Raw genomic sequence first — 21,349 nt, 5'->3', positions numbered from 1 at the left:
TCATTACCACAAATAGAAAACCAGAATCAGGGCAGTCCGGGTGGCTCAGCAGTTTAATGCCGCCTTCAGCCTAGGGCCTGATCCTGGAGACCCGGGATCGAGTCCTGCGTTGGGCTCCCTACATGGAGCCTGCTTCTCCCTCTGCCTCTCTCTCTCTCTCTCATGAATAAATAAAATCTTTTAAAAAAGAAAGAAAACCAGAATCATTTGCCATAAATAGAAAGGAACAGTAAATATTAATACAATGTAGCACAAAGAACAATACATGGTAATTTATGTTAGCCAGTGTCTTACTTGTTGAAAACTCTCAGAAATGTGCTATGCCTTGTTAAAATGGAGGATTTGAGTTTAGACATAGATTAACACCAAACTACAGCTTGATCCTTGATATAATCACAAGGATCAAAAGATGTTTGCAAAGAAAATGAAATGGTTTATTTTTATGATTCGACATTAATTTGTGCCCTATCCATGAACCTCATGTCACATTTCGTGCCTCTTAATATCACCTTGGATATTATCATTGGTAGATGTTGCATACGTCCAGAAACCACCACTTAGTAGTATTTTTGATCAATTAACTGAGTTAGATGATACTTAAATTCCATTGGATAATGCTAACTAAATTGCAGATTCAAAAAAACTGATTAATTACCTGATTTGACTGAGTTGGTGCTTTTAAGTCAAGTGCTGACTTAAATACCAGCAGAGAAAGATTTAGGATAACACAGAAGTCTGGCTTAGGTGGACAATCAGCATTTTTAGGAATTGATCTATGGCCCTCAAAACACCCAGCATGGGGTGGCCTGGTTCTGATGGAGTCTTGGCTACTGACCAGGCCATGGGCTAGTACAGAGATATGCTCACATTCCATGCTCTCAGGATCTGGACTCTGCTGGCCTCCCTTTTCTACAGCTGGGAACAGAGCAAGCTGGTAGATGATGAAATGGAATCAAAACATATTTTGACAACTGAAATACCTATATACTCAAAAATATTTCATATGGAAAGTAATTATTAAATATGAAGCACATTTGATTCCAGTGACTTACAGGATACTGAACTACTTCAAATTATGGACTAACTCCTGACTGGTTACTAAGTTCTGGAAATCAGTTCCTTGGTTCAGCAGTAAGAGCCAGCTCTAGAAGCATCACCCCTAGACTTCAGGGCCAAACACTGGCCAACCTTTCTCCACTCAGTCTGCTTTCTACCCTTGTAGACAAATGAGTACACAGTTATAAATAAAGTGAAACTTTGCCTCCCCATCAAATAATAATAATGATGATGATGATGATGATGACAATAATAATAATAATGATAATAATTGGCATAGTGAATAAAGCATATAGAAGCCTGATTATACTAGTAAGAGCATTTATCTTGGAAATCAGAGATCCAAGTTTGAATACTTAGTTTTACTACCTAATAACTCTGAGAGCTGGGAGAAATCACTCAACATAGAATGTTTCCTCATTAAAAAATGACATATAATTATACTTTACTCATGGATTGTTGAGAATTAAATTGACGTTTCAAGTTAGTGGGATTAGACTAAATATTGGTTTAATTAATTCATATGCTCATTCATTAAAACTTCATAGTTCTCTAAAGTTCTCTATTTTCCCACATAATACTGTGAATAGCTTTTCCATACTCAAGCTCTAAAAAGTCCTTTAGAAAAATAAAGCACATAAGTAGATTTAAATATTTAGTATTTTAAGTAGGGGAACTAAACTGATGAAACCTACTCTTCAAAAATATGCTTATTGTCAACATTCATCTCTTACTAAGTCTCATGGCCACTTCTCTAAAATTTTTTAAGTAATTTTTCTTGAACTTTGATAAAATATGACTTGTGAGCAATAGACCAGTAAACAGGCTATGCAAAAGTAGATGATGTTTCAAAATACTATTAAAGTAGAGTAAACTACACAACAAAACAGCTAAATTCATCCTCATAAATAATATAATTCTCAACAAATTTAATCTTCTCAATAATACGTATTAAGGGATTAGAGACTCTTCCCAGCACGGTTATAGGTTTTAGGAATAGGAAAGAGTCCTTCAGGATGTCTCATATATATGGAGGCGGTGGGGGTGTAAAAATAAATGTATATGGAAATAAATTAGACCAATCAAAGAATAAAGAACATTTAGCCCAGTATATGTTACAACTGAGTAAAGATTTTATTTTCATATCTTAAATTATATACTAGTTGTTTTCCTGATATTTGGTACTCAGACTGTAAAATATTTTTAAAAATTAATTATAGGGACTCCTGGGTGGCTTAGCAGTTGAGCGTCTGCCTTTGGCTCAAATCATGACCCCACGGTCCTGGGATTGAGTCCCACCTCGGGCTCCTTGCAGGGAGCCTACTTCTCCCTCTGCCTGTATCTCTGCCTCTCTCTCTGTGTCTCTCATGAATAAATAAATAAAATCTTTTTAAAAATTAATTATAAAACTCTATTTCCACCCTGTGTTACCTGGGAATAAAACCCCTACAAAAATCAAGTAATCCAATACCTCTATTCCTGTATGAACAGTTCTCACTAGATAATTTTGCTTACTGGAGTCTGATTTAAATTTTCTCTTTGCATCAAATCTCTTGTTTAAACCAACTCTACTGTGTTTGTTTGAATTTCAAAGTTGAACAAATATACATATTATGCTTAAATATCTAGAAGGGTGTTTCTCATAGTGCATTTTGACTGTTTTTATTAGAATCAGCTGGAATGTTTGTTAAAAGGTTGTCCCCCTCACCCCACCCCTGGGACTTCCCCACCCCAAGCTATTGTGTTAGGTGGACAAATGGCCCCCTAAAGATGTTCACATCCTAATCCGAGAACCAGGGACTATATTATGTTAACATGGCAAGAGAGAATTTAAGTTTGGGGTAGAATTAAATTTGTTTGTCAACTGACCTTAAAATATGGAGATTATACTGGATTATCCAAGTGGCTCAGATGTAATCACATGGGTTCTTAAAAGTAGACTAGGAGGCAGAAGAGAAAAATAAGTTGAGGAATATGTAACTACAGGAGAAAAGCAGAGAGATCCAGTATTACTAATTTTGAAAATGGATGATGCAGCCACAAGCCAAAGAATGTGAACAGTCTCTAGAACCTAGAAAGGGCAAGAAATAGATTCTCCTTTAGATCCAGAAAGAAATGTAGCCTTGCTGACATCTTGATTTTAATCCAGTGAGATGATGGTTAGCCTTCTAACCTACAGAACTGTGACATAATTTTATGTTGTTCAAGCTATTACATTTGTGGTAATTTGTTATAAAAGCAATAGGAAAAGAATATATATGCCAAATCAAAATCTCTGGAAATGAGGTCCAGGAATTTGCTTTTTATCAGTCTCCTAGATGACTCCTTTGTACTCCAATGTTCAAAACCCCAATATTAGTTTTGAGTTCTTTTTTAAAAATTGAAGATTTTTTTAAAAGGTTAATTTCCTCCCTTAGTCTTACAGGCAAAAAAGAAGAAAAAGATTGATCAGACTTTTTCTGAAAGACCTACAAACTTGGAGAAGTTAAAAAAAATAATAAGCTAATCAGTTTGTTCAATGATATATACAGAACATTTCTTACAAAGATTTCTAAACAATTTTTAAAAGGTTGAGATATAATGGATTATCTCGTCAAGTGCTATGGGATTAAAGAAGAGAAATATTAACAGAATATTTGTGAAGGATTAAATGGGTTTTAAATAAGTGGGACTAAACATATATGAAGTTTTGGGATGAGAGTATTTAGAAATGCAAAGATGTAATGTTAAGAACTGAGGTGGTACATTTTAAGAGACCATGAAACTAGCTTGATTAACACGTGGCAGGGGGCCTGGTGGGGCTGTGAGGAGACAGTGGCTCTGTAGGGAATTCTGGAAAATAAACTCAAATGGTTAGTGTGGATGCTGAATGCAGAAAGCTTTGTAGATTTTGCCTAAACTGTGGACAAATTGTTGAATAGAGTACTCTTGTATGTTTCTAAGCATTACTTAATAAAAGTGGTCCTTATCGAAAATTGATCTGTTAGTGCTTTGTATAATAAACAAGACAAAAGTGCCAAGACAACCATTCAGGAAGCCTTAAAATAACTTATGCTTACAATGCCCAAGACTGGATTAAAAAAAATGGCAGATGCTAGATTAGGATTGGACACATTGCTTTGAATTGATGTTTCACTAAATATAGATGCAAAGGGATACATATAGAAATATTTATACATATGTGTATTTACATGAACTGGCATATATACATAAATTTCCTTGCTCTGTCAGTTGAGAGGACTTAAAAGCAAAACACTCCAGCAGCAATGGGCACACCCAGTGTCCAAATTTTGTTTTCTAATACCATTCTCTAATAAGGGAACTAGGAGTCCTTAAAGAAATGGTTGATTCTATAGGAAGAATAATGCCTCCTCCCACCCAAAGATGTCCACATCTAGAATTCCCAGGATCTGTGATTATGTTATTTTAAATGGCAAAAAGGAATTAAGTCAGAGATGGGTTTAAGCTTGCTAATCAGTTGACTCTAGTATAGGAAGATTATCATGGGTTCTCCATGTAGGCCCAACGTAATCACAAGGATTCTTAAATGTGAAAGGGGAGGCAGAAGAGGAGAAGCAGAGAGATGGCAGTATGAGAAGGAACCAAGCTGCCATTGCTGGCTTTCAAGATGAAGGAATGTGAGTCAGGATGCCAGCAGACTCTAGAGGATGGAAAAAGAAAGATAAAAAATCTCCCCTAGATCCTCTAGAAGGAATGCAGGCCTGTCCATATCCCAATATTAGCTCTTGGAGTTTTGACCTCCAGAATTATAAAGTGTATAAGGTAACAAATTTGTGTTGGTTAAAGCCACTAAGTTTGTGTTAAGTTTTTACAGTAGTAATAGGAAATTAACACAGGCAGGAAATATACTGGATGACCCTACAGCATCCTATAGTGCCAGAAAATAAGGAAGTGTTTAAAGACACACAGACATACACACCAAGGAGGTATGCCAAAGGATATAGAAGCTAAGTGAAAGAGTTCCCAATGCCTAGAGTTGGAACAATTTGAGCAACCAAATAAGTAACATAGTTTTGTTATAACCCCAAGTATAAAATAAATATCCATGAAGCCACCTTGATATATATATGTAATATATATATTTGTATATATAAAAATCTCCATGCAAAATTCCAAATAATTCTGTAGATACTCTACCCCCAACGAGAAGGAGCATGACTCCCCAATCCTTAAGTGTGGGCTTCCTTCCAAAGAATATAGTACAGGAAAAAAAAAAAAAAAAAGAATATAGTACAGGGACGCCTGGGTGGCTCAGTGGTTGAGTGTCTGCCTTTGGCTCAGGGCGTGATCTCAGTGTCCCACACTGGGCTCCCTGTTATCGGAATGACTTACCACTGTTATTGTTAACCTTGATCATCTGGCTGATGTTGTTTGATAGCATCTACTCTTGATAGGATGTGATGAGAATGGCACCTTGCCTCTGTGTTCTTCTTCTTCAAAATTCAGTATCTTAATCTAATTATGAGAAAAACATCAGACAAATCCCAATGAGAGGAATCCTACAGGATACCTGGACAATATTTCTTAAAACTCACAGGGTCATCAATAATATGTAAAGTCTGAGAAACTGTCACAGCCAAAAGGAGCCTAATGAGATGCAGTTAAATGTAATGTGGTATCCTGAATGGGATTGTGAAACAGAAAGGAAATTAAGTAAAAAAATTTAAAAGTCTGAATAAAGTATGGACTTTAGTTAAAATAATGCTTCAGTCTTGTTTCATTAGTTATGCCGTATGTACCATATCAGTGTAAGATGCCAATGGTAGGGGAGGTGGGTATAGAGTATAATGTAATTCTCTATAATTTTTGTGACTTTTCTGTAAAGCTAAGGCTACTCTAAAATACAAAGGTTACTTAATGGCAGAAAGATTTCAGAAGGAGAAATGTTTTATGCAAGATGTTAAAGGAAGTAACAGCTGGTTTGATGGTTAATTGGATAAAGTAAATGAAAACATAGAGTCATAGAGTGTTGCCAAAGATTTAGGCCTGAATGGTCAGGGGAATGCAATGCTGTGACAAAGAGGAAAAGTGAAAGAGGAAGCTTGCTGATAGTTGAGCAAATGGTAAGTCTGGGACACAAGAAATTTCAGACCAAAGTGGATAATTCAAGTATAAATATAATCAGCAGCTAGAGATAAAGAATTTGATTTTGAGTGAAAGCTCATGAATGGGAATGTAGATTTACATTTAATCAACCAACCAGCAAATATACCTGGAATAACTGGCTGTTAAGTTCCCGCATGGAGAAGGGAGTATATACTAAAATGAAATCACTGGAGAGACAAGGTTTATGTCTACATAAAGATAACAACAGAGGGATCCCTGGGTGGCGCAGCGGTTTGGCGCCTGCCTTTGGTCCAGGGCGCGATCCTGGAGACCCAGGATCGAATCCCACATTGGGCTCCCGGTGCACGGAGCCTGCTTCTCCCTCTGCCTGTGTCTCTGCCTCTCTCTCTCTCTCTGTGTGTGACTATCAAAAAAAAAAAAAAAAAAAAAAAAAGATAACAACAGAAAACAATGCAGTGTTGACTAACATTTAGGGGAAAAAATGCAGTGTAGGAGTTCAGGATAGTAGCCTGAGTGTCCATGCTGTCAGTATAAATGAAACCATCAAGGAAACAGGTAGTGTTGTAAACTGAATGGTATGGGCCCCTAAAATTCAAATTACTGAAGCCCTAACCCTCAGTGTGGCTGTTTTGGGGGCCACTAAGGAAGTACGTGAAGTTAAGTGAAATCATAATAGTAGAACCGTGATCCAATAGATCAGTGTCTTTATTAAGAAGAGACACCAGAAAACTGGTTCTTCACCCCCCACTGCCCTGAGCCTGCACCAAGGAAAAGCCATGTAAGGAGTAATGAGAAAGCAGCCATCTGCAAGCAAGGAATAGAGGTCTCACCAGAAACCAAATCAATAGAAACCTTGATCTTAGACTTTGAGCCCTGGAATGGTAAGAAAATAGATTTGCTATTTGAGCCTATGATAATTTGTTATGGCAGCCTGAGCAGACTAATGCAGATGGTAATAAGAGGGTAAATGAGGAAATGGGAATTGGAGAGTAATAAAAAGAAAACCAAGACAATGTAGCATCCAGGAAGCCAAGGAAAAATAAATCTTCATTTATTGCTTCCTAACTATTTATCAGGAATTTATCTTGTGCCAGACATTGTATTTGATCCCAAAGATACATAATATACATTTGCAAACAAGAATAATAGACAAATGTAGAGATCATGTTTACTGAAGGGAAATGCAATAATGAGTAACCACGTACAGTATGTATGTCTTGAATGGTCAAGAAAGAACTCTCTGAGGGAGACAACATTTAAGCTGAGACCCACAGAATGAAAATGAGCTAGCTCTGCAAAATTTGAGGTAAGAGTTTTGTGGGCAGAGAACAGGAAGTGCAAAAGCAGTGGTGTCAGAAAGCACTTGGGGAATTTGAAAAATGGAAGTGAGGCCAATGGAATTGGCAAGAGAGAACATGATGTAGCAACTTTGTAAAAGGTAAGAAGCCACATTATACAGTCTTATAGGCCCGCCTAAGAAGTATGGATCTATTTCTAAGACAGAAGCCGTTGAATGAGAACGCATGACATGGTCTGATTCATGTTTTTAAATAACTCTGATTGCTCTGTGAAAAAATATTTTTGAACAAGAACAAGGAAGGAGGCAAAAAGACCAATTGGAGAGCTATTTCAAATAGTACAGAAAAGAAATTTATGGTGGTTTAATCTAGGACAGTTGTGTATAGATGGAGGGAAATGACAAAAGCAGATATTTTTTGGTGGTAGAAACAGGAGAGGTGGATGATGGATTGGATATGGAGAATTGCAGAAAGAAAAGTTTTATTTAAGAAAATGGATGAATTTTCTTGTGCCAAATACCAAGATGAAGAGGAGTAGTGGAAAACCAGATTTGTGAAAAAAAATCAAAAGCTCACTTTTGGGCTAGAAATTTAATTTTGAAAACCATTAGTATATAGAAGGTACTTAAATCTATGCCACTGAATGAGATCACTTAAGGAGAAAATTTCTGATAGAACTGAAAAGAGGGCTAGATCTGAGCCTTGGCAAAGAAAAGGAGCAACAGTGAGATAAGAGGAAAACCAGGAGAGTGAGATGTCACAGAGCCAAGAGAAGAGAAGGTTTCAAAGAGGGTGTGTTTGGTGGAATCAAATGTGGTCAGGCATCAAGTGAGAGAACAGAGAAGATAGTTTTGGCAATGCAAAAACTGTGGGAGTCCTTGACAAAAGGAGTTTCAATATAGGAGTGGAAATGGATGCTGGATTAGAATTGGGTGAAAAATTAATTGGAAGTAATAAAGAGGACTGACACTATATTCAACAAGTTTAAGAGAAAGATGTAGAGAAATTGGGCAATATCTGCTAGTATGTGGGATCAACAGATGTGTGTATACTTCTTTTTTTTAACATGCGACATGCTGGAACGTTTTTTGGTGTGGTCTAGTAGAAAGGGTGAGAGGTAGAAGTGTCAAAGATCCAGGTCTGTGAGAAGGCAAGAAGGGATTAAATCTAGAGAAAACTAGAGGGATTTGCATTTGTTGTTTTGTTTTGTTTTGTTTTTCAGATTAATTAACTTATTTATTCATGAGAGAGGCAGAGACATAGAGGAAGAAGCAGGCTCCTGATATGGGACTTGATCCCAGATGCTGAGTTGAAGGCAGACGCTCAACCACTGAGCTACCCAAGCACCCAAGGACTTGCATTTGATAAGAACAGCGTAATTCTTTTCCTGTAGCCCCAGGGTACTGGTTCTATCTGGTTAGATTTAGGGTGGGAAGATGAGAGAGTTCACTTTTGATGCCTCTGTTTCTCAGTTAAACTCAGGAAAATGGGTGTTAAGGATGAAGAGAAGATTTGAAACAGGCATCTGAGAAAGTGGAAAGCAAATTTACTAGGAAGACATACATGAGTTCTAGGCAGCATTGAGTGGGCATTTGAAATTTTGTCATGAATTTCAAGAATTGTCAGTCTGCCGAGTTTTTTCTACTGAAGTTCAGCTACTGAAGTGCAGACAAGAAGAGGGATGTGGAGATTGCAGGTTGCTATTTGGTTAAAGACCTATAGCAATGCAAGACTAGGATGAGTAAAATAGACTAGGAGGTGATGGTCATAAAGTAGGATACTTTAAATAAAGGCGGGTTGCTTTCCCAGTGATGGGAAATGCTGTTGCTTTCCCAGTGATGACACATTCCAGTGCTCATGTGAGTGGGTGGCAAAGGTGGAGCTGAGGCAGAGAGTGAAGAAGGAGAGGTCAAGGAACAGAGAAGCTAAAGTTTAGTGTGGTTCATTCACATGGTTCTTGCAATCACTAAGAACAATAACAGGAATTAAGATGTACAGGAAGGCAGTGAGTCAGTAGTTGAAGTCTTAAGTGAATGAGGAAAAATGATTAGGAAGATAGTTAGGAATTACCACCAAGGAGGGGCCACAGGTAATAAAACTAGATGGGAACCTACAGAGTACCTGTTCAGCGAAGTTTATAATGATATTGTCCTAAAGACAGTATGGCATGGCTCTCTAAAGAATAATATATATACTATTATTTAATTAATACTTCCAACAATAGTTATCTTCATTTTTTATCACACACTCCTATCAAAGAATTTTGAGCATATCCATATTTATTTACTTGTAAATTACATATATGGTACTCTAAAGATATTTGTTACGAAAGCAATTTTAAAGGATGAAAATTTATATGAAATAACCTATGTTTAAAACTACTATTTCATGTTACTGTTAATATTATAAAATTATTTTGCTCACACTTGAAAATTATTATTAAACACTTTACAATGGAAAATACTTTATTTTTTTTTTAATCCTGTTTTAAATTTTGTAACTGAATGATTTGAAGGTCTGGTACTAAGTTTAGTTTATTTCAGTACATGATTATAATGACTTTTCTAATTGAACCAAAAAACTCACAAAACCATTTATATCCAAATGAAAGACGTATATTTTTTACTGTGTTTACCAAATTCTGATTTCTAATCCCATCTACCAAATATACAAAGGTTTTCAATAACTTTTATATGGTAAATTTTAATTTACCCTAATGTCAATCAGTTTTCCTAAGCCAGTTGAAAGGCATAATATTTTTATGTTTGTAACAAATGAATTTAAAATGCATCAAGGGCAGCCCAGGTGGCTCAGCGGTTTAGCGCTGCCATCAGCCCAGGGCATGATTCTGGAGACCTGGGATCGAGTCCCATGTCGGGCTCCCTACATGGAGCCTGCTTCTCCCTCTGCCTGTGTCTCTGCCTCTCTCTGTGTGTCTCTCATGAATAAATAAATAAAATCTTTAAAAATAAAATAAAATACATTGAAATTCTTTATTTGGATAACTGCGGATAAGTTGGAAAATTATCTTTTTAAGGGTACAGATAAGGGAGTATTTATAGGTGCTGTACTTAATCATTCGCAGTTATAATATTCCATAAAGCTGAAAATTTTATAAATGTTTATATACAAAATGTTTTCTCATAACATAAAGTTCTCTCAAAAACATTACTTTCTTTTTTTAAAATATTTTATTTATTTATTTGTTTACTTACTTAGAGCACACAAGAGCCCATGGAGGGGCAGAAGGAGAGGCAGGGAGCAGACTCCAAGGTGAGCACAAAGCCCCTATGAGACTTGATCTTACAACCCTGAGCCAAAACCAAAATTCTGTCTCTTGACTGGCTAAGTCATCCAGGCTCCCCCCAAAGTGTTAACTTCTTATTACTAAAATATATTTTTTCTTTAAGGAACAGATTAAATATAACCCTCTCCCCCTCAAAAAATTAAAAAGCTACTAGGTAAAATACACACTTGAAACAATTCTTTTTGTAATGGAAAATGATTTACTTATCTTGGCCTTACCAGCCTCTGGGGGCTCTGTACAGTAAAGTATTCAAGCAGCAACATACCCTGTGGACTTCAACCAAATTCATATGGGTACAATTTAACGGCATCTCTCCTCCAGCCTTGGGATTCTCTTTGGGTGTTGAACCATAAAATGCCACAGGACTGTGTAGTGGTCACATATGCACAAGCCAGAAGATCAAGAGAATTAAAGCCCCACAGGGTGAACCTTTATTTTAGATTGGGTTCTCCAGAGAAACAGATTAGTAGGATATGTGTGTGTATGTATATATGCGTGAATATATATATATGCATATATATAATGTGTGTGTGTGTATAAAATGAGGTCTACTGTAAGATATTGGCTTATGTGATGTGGAGCCTAGGAAGTTCCATAATCTGCCATCTGCAAAACTGGACACACAGGAAAGCCAATGGTGTGGTTTGAAATCCTAAGAGTTAGAGAGCCAAGGGTATAGATTCCAGTCCAAGTCTGAAGGCCTGAGAACCTAGAACAGTGTCTCCACTCCAGCAGTCAGACAAACTCTCTGCCTTTTTGTTCTGTTCACGCCTGCAGAATGCCCACCCACAATGGGGAGGAGGGCCTGCTTTCACCTTTCTACCAATTCAGATGCTAATTTATTCTAAAAACACCTTCACAGACACACCCAGAATAATGTTTAACTAGAGAGCTGACCATCTGGTGACCCACTCAAGGTGACAGATAAGATTAACCATCACAATCTTTGATTAACAGAAGAGGGTCAGAAGATTATTACTTCTCTCCATTTCTACCATCAAAGCACCATGAAGTCCTTTATACAGTCTCCTGGAAGATGAGCCCATGAGCCTGAGTTGTGGCATTTGAACCTTGTGGTGGCGAACTTGGTAATGCAAATTTGTGTTTGTCCTGTCTCTCATTCCCTGCCATTCTCCCCTTTTCTATCACTTGTAAACCCAGGAGATTGCATTGCTAGATGCAGATGTAGCACATAAGCCTTCCCTGCAGGCTCTAAACCCAAGCTGATATAAATATTTTTCCCTGACATAAGGTATAAACCTCTTATTGTATAAAATCTGTTCATAGTAATACCTCCTCTAATTATATGATATTTATGATGATATAGGAGATATAATCATATGACCTATTCAAGAACATATACACTGTGTTATGTGGTAATGTGATTTTACACAAATGGGAGTGCCAGTATAAAATCTCCCAACTGTGGGACTCTTTCATCAGTCATACTTCGCATACTGTGTGTGAAGTATGAACATCTGACCAAATACCTGATTTTAGTCAGATCCATATATATAGATTATTAGTCAATCCATATGTTAAACATAAGTGAAGTTTAATATCTCCACTTATCTATTGAATTGAATTGAATTGAATTGAATTGAATTGAATTGAATTGAATTGATTGTATGTACCCCTTCTTGAGGACATAGTGACAACTGTTCTAGAAGCTACAGCCAATGCCTATATTGCAAGAATTACCTCCAAGGTAGGGTGAAGTCATCAGACATCTCTGCTCCACAAACAAGGGGAGAGTTACAGCCCAATAGATGGAAAAATAATCATAAATTGTGAAAATTGATTTTATTTGCCTTTTGAAACTATAGAAGGCAATGCTTTAAGGCAGAGGATCCTTTGCTCAAACAGTATTTAATTTCTTATTCAGTATTTAAAAATAAATTAATTGTTCATTTTGAGATAAATTGCTCTATCAAATGTTTGTATATCATCTATCACTAATTTCATATTTTAAGCATAGCTATTTGAACTTCAATTTAAAGTATTTGGCATTACATATGTATTTATTAGGGATTTTTTAGAATTATATTTTATTTACTAGATATGAGTCATCTATAATTATTTAACATTTTAGCATTTAAACTGATATTTTTCTTTTTTTTTTTAAGATTTTATTGATTTAGTTGAGAGAAGAGAGCATAAGCAGAGGGGAGCAGAGGGAGAGGGAGAAGCAGACTCCCAACTGAGCAGGGAGCCCAATGTGGGGCTTGATTCCAAGACCCCAGGGCCATGACCTGAGCTGAAGGCAGATGCTTGACCAATTGAGCCACTCAGGCACTCCTAAGCTGATATTTGTCTATTTTATAAAAACTAATGTTATTCCATAAATTTAATTATTAATAATTATATATGCAAATATATTCTGTAAAACAGTAAAATTAATATTAATTAAGATGTATTCAATTCATAATGTTTTGCAACATTTGTGGAAAGTTTACCTCATAAAATGGGCAAAATTCTAATAACTGCATACTGACAAAGGTCAAAAAAAATCACAGATTATGTAAATATTGTTGTTTGAAGTTATAATTTATTTTATTTTTAAAGATTTTATTTATTCATGAGAGACACAGAGAGAGAAAGAGGTAGAGACACAGGCAGAGGAAGAAGCAGGCTCCGTGCAGGGAGCCCGACATGGAACTGGATCCCAGGACTCCAGGATCACACCCTGGGCTGAAGGCAGGCACTAAACCACTAAGCCACCCAGGGATCCCCTGAGGTTATAATTTAAATATCTGTTATAATTAATTGTATTAGAAAGTTTTTTGCGGGGGCACCTCAGTGGCTTACATTGAGCATCTGCCCTCAGCTCAGGTCATGATCTGGGTGTCCTGGGATGGAGTCCCAAGTTGGGCTCCCTTCTCAGCAGGGAGTCTGCTTCTCCCTCTGTCTCTCCCCCTGCTCATTCTATCTCTATTTTTCTCTCAAAAAAGTAAAATCTTAAAAAAAAAAAAAGGTTTGAGGGACACCTTGGGGGGTCAGTCAGTTGAGCATTTGACTCTTGATTTCAGCTGTGGTCATGATCTCTAGGTTAGGAGATTAAGCCTCATGTGGGACTTTGTACTGGGTGTGGAGCCTGCTTAGGATTCTCTCTTTCCATCTTCCACTGATCCTTCCCCCACTTGAGTGCGGTCTCTCTCTCTTTCTCAAAAAAAAAAAAAAAAAAAAATAGGTTTGATGTCTAACTTGACAATAATTGTATATTAATAGATATTTCACTCATAACCTCCAATTAGCAGAAATGTGTAGATCTTTAAAAAATTTTTCATTTTGTTCACTTTATATCCTCCCAGTCTAATATGACTTCCTTAGTGCAGCCAGTTATAGTATTGTTTTTACTAGTAATATACTACTTATTATAATGTTTATATTAACTCTTTAGGAAAGCAGCCTGGGTAGCTCAGCAGTTTAGCGCCGCCTAAGGGCCTGATCCTGGGGACCCGGGATCAAGTCCCACGTCGGGCTCCCTGCATGGAGCCTGCTTCTCCCTCTGCCTGTGTCTCTGCCTCTCTCTCTCTCTCTCTCTCTCTCTCTCTGTCTCTCATGAATAAATAAATAAAATCTTAAAAAGAAAAAAACTCTTCAGGAAAGATGGTTCCAAATTAGGCCACTCTCTTACTGTGAGTTCCCAAGAAAGCATAGCCTGGCAACATATTATATGCTATTATTTTATTATAAATCCCAATATCAGGAAAGTAAGAGTAAGAAAACAGGGATATGAGGCAGGGGTGTGTTAGGAAGTCTCTGCTTCCTATCAAGCCAAACTGATTACTTGTCAAAGGACCATCTTCTAAGAGGCTACGTTAGTTATTATTTCTCCAGACAGTCCATAGGAGAAAAGAATTTACATGCCAGCTTTTATTTCCCATTGAAAAAATTCTTTACTGCCATTCAAAGTTGGACATGCCTGAGTTCTGAGAGGGTTCTATAGCCTTTCATGATTCAGGGGCAGCAAGGACCTCCTGGAGAAGAAGGTGAGAAGCAAATGACACAGCCATGAGGAAATGTGCTGTTGCATCGTAGCCGCAAGAAACTGGTTACCTAGATGGGGCAAAGCATAGCCTATGCGGTGTTAATTACAGTGGTGGTGGCTGGGATAAAATAAGAATGTCCGAGGAAATACCTAAGAGTTGTCCTCTAGAGTCACCATCTGTATATAATTTTTCCCTGCACTTAAAATTAATTGCAAAATTAACACAGACTTATTATTGAAAAGTTGAGTATTGTAGAAAGGAAAATACAACCAAAAATTACTATTTCTATTGTGTTGAATTCTTTTCCAATATTGTAGTTTGTTTCTTTTTATTACTCACATAACGGATATCTGACTTTTTCTAAAATTATTTAATGTATAGAAGCATACAATTTCGCTATAAAATTTCAAAAAAATAGAGATATATATAGAATTACAAGTGAAGAATCAACCTTTATATCTCAAACCTTCGTGCCCCCAAACCCTAACCCTGTCAGGAATAATAGTTTGATATAAAATTCAGCCAGACTATTTTCTGTGCATACAAATGCAACTTTATATATATGCATGTATAAATGTAAATATATATATCACATAAATTATATATTTTTGTTTTTACATAAGTGAGATTATGTGTACAGGTATTGTAATATGACCTGCATTATGACACTTAATTAGGTCTTGGATATATTTCTATGTGAGAATATTTGGAAATATGCCAACCTTTTTAAGTTTTAAAGTATTACATCATATGAATACATGTGAATTTCAGTCCCTTTTTAATGAGTATTTCAGTAGTTTTCATTTTTTAACCATTGCAAGCAAACATTAATAAACATGCATGTGTCTTTATACACATTATTATTTAACAGCATGGGTTCTGGACACAGATCTCCTGTGTTCTAATCCCAGCTGGGCCACTTCCTTACTGTGTGACCTGGATAAGTAAAAAATTCTCTAGTCCTCAATTTTTTCATTTGTAAAATAAACAATAATAATAACCCTTCATAGGGTCTTGTGAAAATAAGTATTGAGGATTCTAAAATACCCATACAGAAAGCAAACAATTCATGTTAGGTATTATTATGTACAAATATTTCAGTAGATATGTTTCTTAAGGGCAATTGATAGCTAAAGGATATATGCATAATACATTTGTATGGATACTGACAAGTTACTCTAAAAAAAAGGCAATACCTATTTTAACTGCCATTAACAGTGTATGAGACTGCCCATGTACTTACATCTTATGAACATTGGACATTATCAAACTTCAAATTTTTGTCAATAGGGGATCCCTGGGTGGCTCAGTAGTATAGTGCCTGCCTTTGGCCCAGGGTGTGATCCTGTCTCTCTCTGTCTCTCGTGAATAAATAAATAAAAAATCTTAAAAAAAATTTTTTTTGTCAATATAATGAGCAAAAACTTTTTTATTTTGCATATTCCTGGTTACTAGTAAATGTACTCTTTTTTTAAATTTTTATTTATTTATGATAGTCACAGAGAGAGAGAGAGAGAGAGAGAGAGAGAGAGAGAGAGAGAGAGGCAGAGACATAGGCAGAGGGAGAAGCAGGCTCCATGCTGGGAGCCCGACATGGGATTCGATCCCGGGTCTCCAGGATCGCGCCCTGGGCCAAAGGCAGGCGCTAAACCGCTGCGCCACCCAGGGATTCCCCCCCCTTTTTTAATTTTTATTTAAGTAAATGTACTCTTATTTTCATAGTTGCTCATTTGTTTAGTCTTTGCTATTTCTTCTGTGAGTTGCTTGTTCATATCCTCTGGTCATTTTTAGATTGGGTCATCTCTTGTTTACTTTTGGATACTTTTTTATATAATATAGATATTAAAATTTGATATGTATTATGTAGTCAGTGTTTTACATGTTTTATGATTTCCTATATCTTGCAGAAATTTTAAGTTTTATGTACTCAAACTACTGATAGGTCCATTACCTGGTTTCTGAGTCTGACTTAGTAAAGATTTCCCTACATAAGGTTGTGTTCTTCTAATATATTTAAATTAATTGGTTTAATTTAATGCTAGATTGTCTTGAAATTTTTCTATGTATGAGGTAAAATAGCTTCAGGAGTTTTTATCCTGTTTCATAAATCTATTCATATAACATTTTCACATTCGGGTTTGTCTTTATTCTTTCTTTAATTTTTAAAAAAGTTCTTTTATTTTTATTAAAATGACATATTTTCAATATAAAAACTTTAAATAATAAGGGAAATAGAAATAAAAACATCATACTGTCAACAAATTTTCATTGAGCACCTATTTTGTGGTAGGTATTGTTCCAGGAAATAAAGATCTAGCAATGAACAAACCCAACTTTCCTGCCCTAGTGTTTATGTCTCAGAGGGTCATAAATAATACTTTACATTGGAGTAAGTATCACCCCAGACATCTCTTTACACAAATATACAGATGAAAAAATAGTTTGATACAGAAAACATATTATAATGGGATTACACAGGCTAGTTCAGATAAAGTTAATTTTAGTGGCATTTAACAAAGATGAAAACTCCTAATATGACTAAAAGAATAAACATCAGATAAATGTTTCTTCATCACCAAATATGGCTTTAAAAAAAATCACTCTAGCTTGAGGAACTATTATTAAAATCACTGAGTTCAAAGTCACTGGACTTTTTAAATTTCATGTGTCAATTTTAGTCATTTTTGATTGACTCCCTAGTAATAAACAGAGGAAACCAGCAAGCTTAGAAGCTTCCTCTGTCTCCCTTTTATCACTTCCCAATTCCTAGCAGTGTTTACTTCACTTCATCAACTTGAATAATACCTATGCTCTATCCACTGACACAGTATCCACATTGTTTAGTTTTAGTTCTATATTTAAATAGACATTACATTCACTAGAGTTCTTTGACCACAGTCTCCCCATTCCTGAGTTTTATTTTGATTAATTTTTTTTGTTTGTTTGGATTTAATTGAACTGCAACTCTGTCCTGGGTCTCCAGCCTCCCAGCCTATCCAGCAGATCTGGACTTGCCAAACCTCCGTAATCACATGAGCCAATTCCTTTAAAGTTTCTCTTTCATTCTACTGTAGAAATATACAGAATTGCGTTATTCATTCACTCATTAAGGACAATTAGATTGTTTCCAGTATTTCATTATCAAAGTGGCAGCACGGGCCTGGTGCATATCTCTTTGTGCACATGTGCAAGATTTCCTACAGGACATAGAAGTCGATATGGATTTCCCAGTTTTTAGGATAAGAACATGTTCAGCCTTAGTATATATTGACAAATTGCTCACCAATGTAGTTTTGTCAAGGAGGATTGCATTTAGCTACAAGGGTAAAAGAATCTATCACAACCGATAGGTTTGCAATTCTCTTTGTCTTTCCTCCATGGCAACAGGGTAGCTGTTGCAGCTCCAGCTCAGCTATTGGGTACGCTCATTCTTTAATACAAATCAGAAAGAAGGGTGGACAGGATAGAGACAGCAAAAGTTTTCACAGGAACACCCCCAGAATATTTCTCCTTGTGTCTCATTGGCCAGAAATTTTCATATGGAGCTCCTATCTGTAAGCACAGCTGAGAGGGATGGGACAAGATTGCCATGACTGAATTAAGACTAGTCATGAACCATTATTTGGAACCCAGTTTTTTTTTTGTCCTGAACAAAATTGGACTTCTGCTCTTTAGGAAGAAAGGGGAATGGATGTTAGATAGGCAGCTGATGACATCTGCTATAGCAGTTGTACAAATTTATGTTCCTATTAGCAGACTTTCTGGTTTTGTGTTTTGTGTTGTTATGAGGTTGTGTGTGTGTGTGTGTGTATGTGTGTGTGTTACATGCTAACACATTAGGGGTTTAGTGGAGCTTTTTTTTTTCAGTAATTTCAAGTTTTATCTATCTGTTCTGTGTTATATGTAAACCCAATTGTTCATATTGGCATTTTCCTGATACTAAAATAGTTAGGCATTTTTTCATGTTTATTAGTCATCTGAGTCTCCTCTTTTGTGAACTGTGTCTATGTTTTATCTAGATATGAAGTTTTATCTATGTTTTATCTAGATATGAAGCATTTTATAAGTTGTATATATTGTAAATATTTTCTCCCAGTCTGTGACTTATCTTTTAATTTTATTTTGACATCCTTTATGGAACATAGATTTTAAATTTCAATGTTATCAAGTTGACAATATTTTTCTTTTGTGCCTGATTTATGAAATCCTTCCTTCTCGAATTCCTAAATTCTCCTATATTGTTCTAAAATTTTTTAAGTTTTGCTCTTTTCACTTAAATTTCATTCATTTGGAATATATTCTTACAAATAATTTGAGGCAGACATTGTATGTTTTCCCATGTGGCTAACAATTGTCCTGGCATCAGTTTTTTGAGTAGTCTGGTCTTTCTGCATTGAATTCTAATGCCATGCTTGTCATACACCAAGTCCTCACATATGTGTGTTTGTTCTTGTCTCTGAATTTTGTTTTATTGGTGTATTAATTTATCCCTGAAATAACAGCACATTTTTATTAATATATCTTTGGGATATCAGAACCTAGTAGGAAAATATCACATATTTTAAATACTTGATTCAACTATAAGTGTTGACAAACTGTATGTATTTACATGTATACTTATAAGCTTGGTTAACCTATAATTTTTCTTTCTCTTATTTGTTTTTCTAGTTTTAGTATACAGAATATACTAACCTTATAAAAGCTGCTGTATAATTTGCTTCTTTTTTCTACTTTTTATCATATTTTGTTGCAAAGAGGGATTTTTCTGTCCTTTGAAGTATTGGTAAAACCTGCTTCAGTATGTCTGGGCTTGGTGTCTTTACTTTGTTTTTGTTTTTTTTAAGATATTATTATTTATTCATGAGAGACACAGAGAGAGGTGGAGACATAGGCAGAGGAAGAAGCAGGCTCCATGCAGGGAGCCTAGTGTGGGACTCAGTCCCAGAACTCCAGGGTCACTCCCTGAGCAGAAGGCAGACCTTTCAACCGCTGAGCCACCCAGGCATCCTGGTGTCTTTATTTTGGATAGCTTTTTGCCTGCTGATTGAATTTCCTTGACTGCTATATCCTCAGACACAGGTTTATTTTTCTCAAGTTAATTTAGGTCATTTAAATTTATATAGAGAATTTTCCATTTGTGTTTTAAAATTTATTCTTATAAAATTTTAATAATTTTCTTATGATTTTTGATATTTTAATTTGTACCATATCTATAATTATTTTATTATCATTCCTGATACTATCTACCAGTGCCCTCTCTTTGAATTATTGATCTATCTTTCTGAAGATTATCTATTTTATTACTCTTTGAGAAGACCCAAGTTTTGGTTTATTGATCAATGCAGTTAATCAAGGACCTCAATCATCCTTCTTGTGGCACACAATCTTCATCATGTGGTCTCCAAGATCACCCCAGGATGGCAACAGAAAATGGATGATGGAGCAAATAAATGGCTTTTGTGTACCAGGACTGGAAGTGGCATAAATCACTTATGTCCAAATGACTTCAACTCAACTGTAAGACTTCTGAGAGATGCATTTGAATTGCTGTCCAGGAAGAAAAGGAGGGGGAAAACATTCTGTGATCATTTTACTCTTATTTCTACATGCAGAATATACTTATCTCCTCCCCAGATAACTGAATGTCCCTTCCAGTCAGTACCTTCAGCTCAAAATCCAAAATATCCAAGGAATGTGCAGTCTTCTCCAAATATGAATATTTGGTTTCTTCTGAAATGGAATTCTATGAACTGAAGACACAACTTATCTTTACCACCACTCCCAAACAAACATACATACATCTAATATAAAATATTAGATCATGAACTAACTATAATAAAAACTCTGATTAGTAAAGGGGAAAAATGGAAGGCAAGTAGCAGTACCTAGTACATATCCATCTCCAGCAACAGATATCCAAAAATCACTGAAGAATGGGGAGAGAGGGTCTGAAAAGTCATAAATCAAAAGAGTTAACATTAGAAGAGACTTAGAAGTGGCAAATATCTTTTGGACATATTCCAATGGCTAAAGGTCAACTCCATGATCCCAATAAAATTATAAGAAACCTGTGAAAGTATTTTAGTTGTGTGCCAAAAAACAAGAGGAGAAAATGGATATTGATCAGCTCTAGCAGTCTGTGTCATCATGGTGAATTGACCATTTTATCATTAAGTAATCAAGTTTTTTAACCCTAATAATGTTATTGCTATAAAGTGTTTCTTCTAATATTAGTGTTTCTCTGCCAAATACATTTTGGTTGGATTTTTTTGTATAACTGTTTTCATCCCATTACTCTTACTCTATTATTATTCATCTTTTGAGATTGTTAAATTTTAGGTGTGATTCTTGAAAAAAATAGCTTAAACTTAGATTTTAAATCCAATAAAATCCAATCTGAGAATCTCTGTATTTTACAGCTTAATTTAATCCATTTTCATTTTTACAAGTTTGATGCTGGGAAACAAATATCTTCAAAGACTAAACTATCATTAAAGATTTATTATGAAATAAAAATAATTTTCAAAAAAAAAAAGACAGAGGGTTTACTATTTGCAGACCATGCATAAAAGAACTGCTAAAGTATGTGGGTTGCAAAAAGCAATGTC

This window comes from Canis lupus, chromosome 3 (genome assembly GCF_003254725.2).
Source record: "Canis lupus dingo isolate Sandy chromosome 3, ASM325472v2, whole genome shotgun sequence".
Lineage (NCBI taxonomy): Eukaryota > Metazoa > Chordata > Mammalia > Carnivora > Canidae > Canis > Canis lupus.
Note: the sequence above shows the minus strand (reverse complement) of the source record.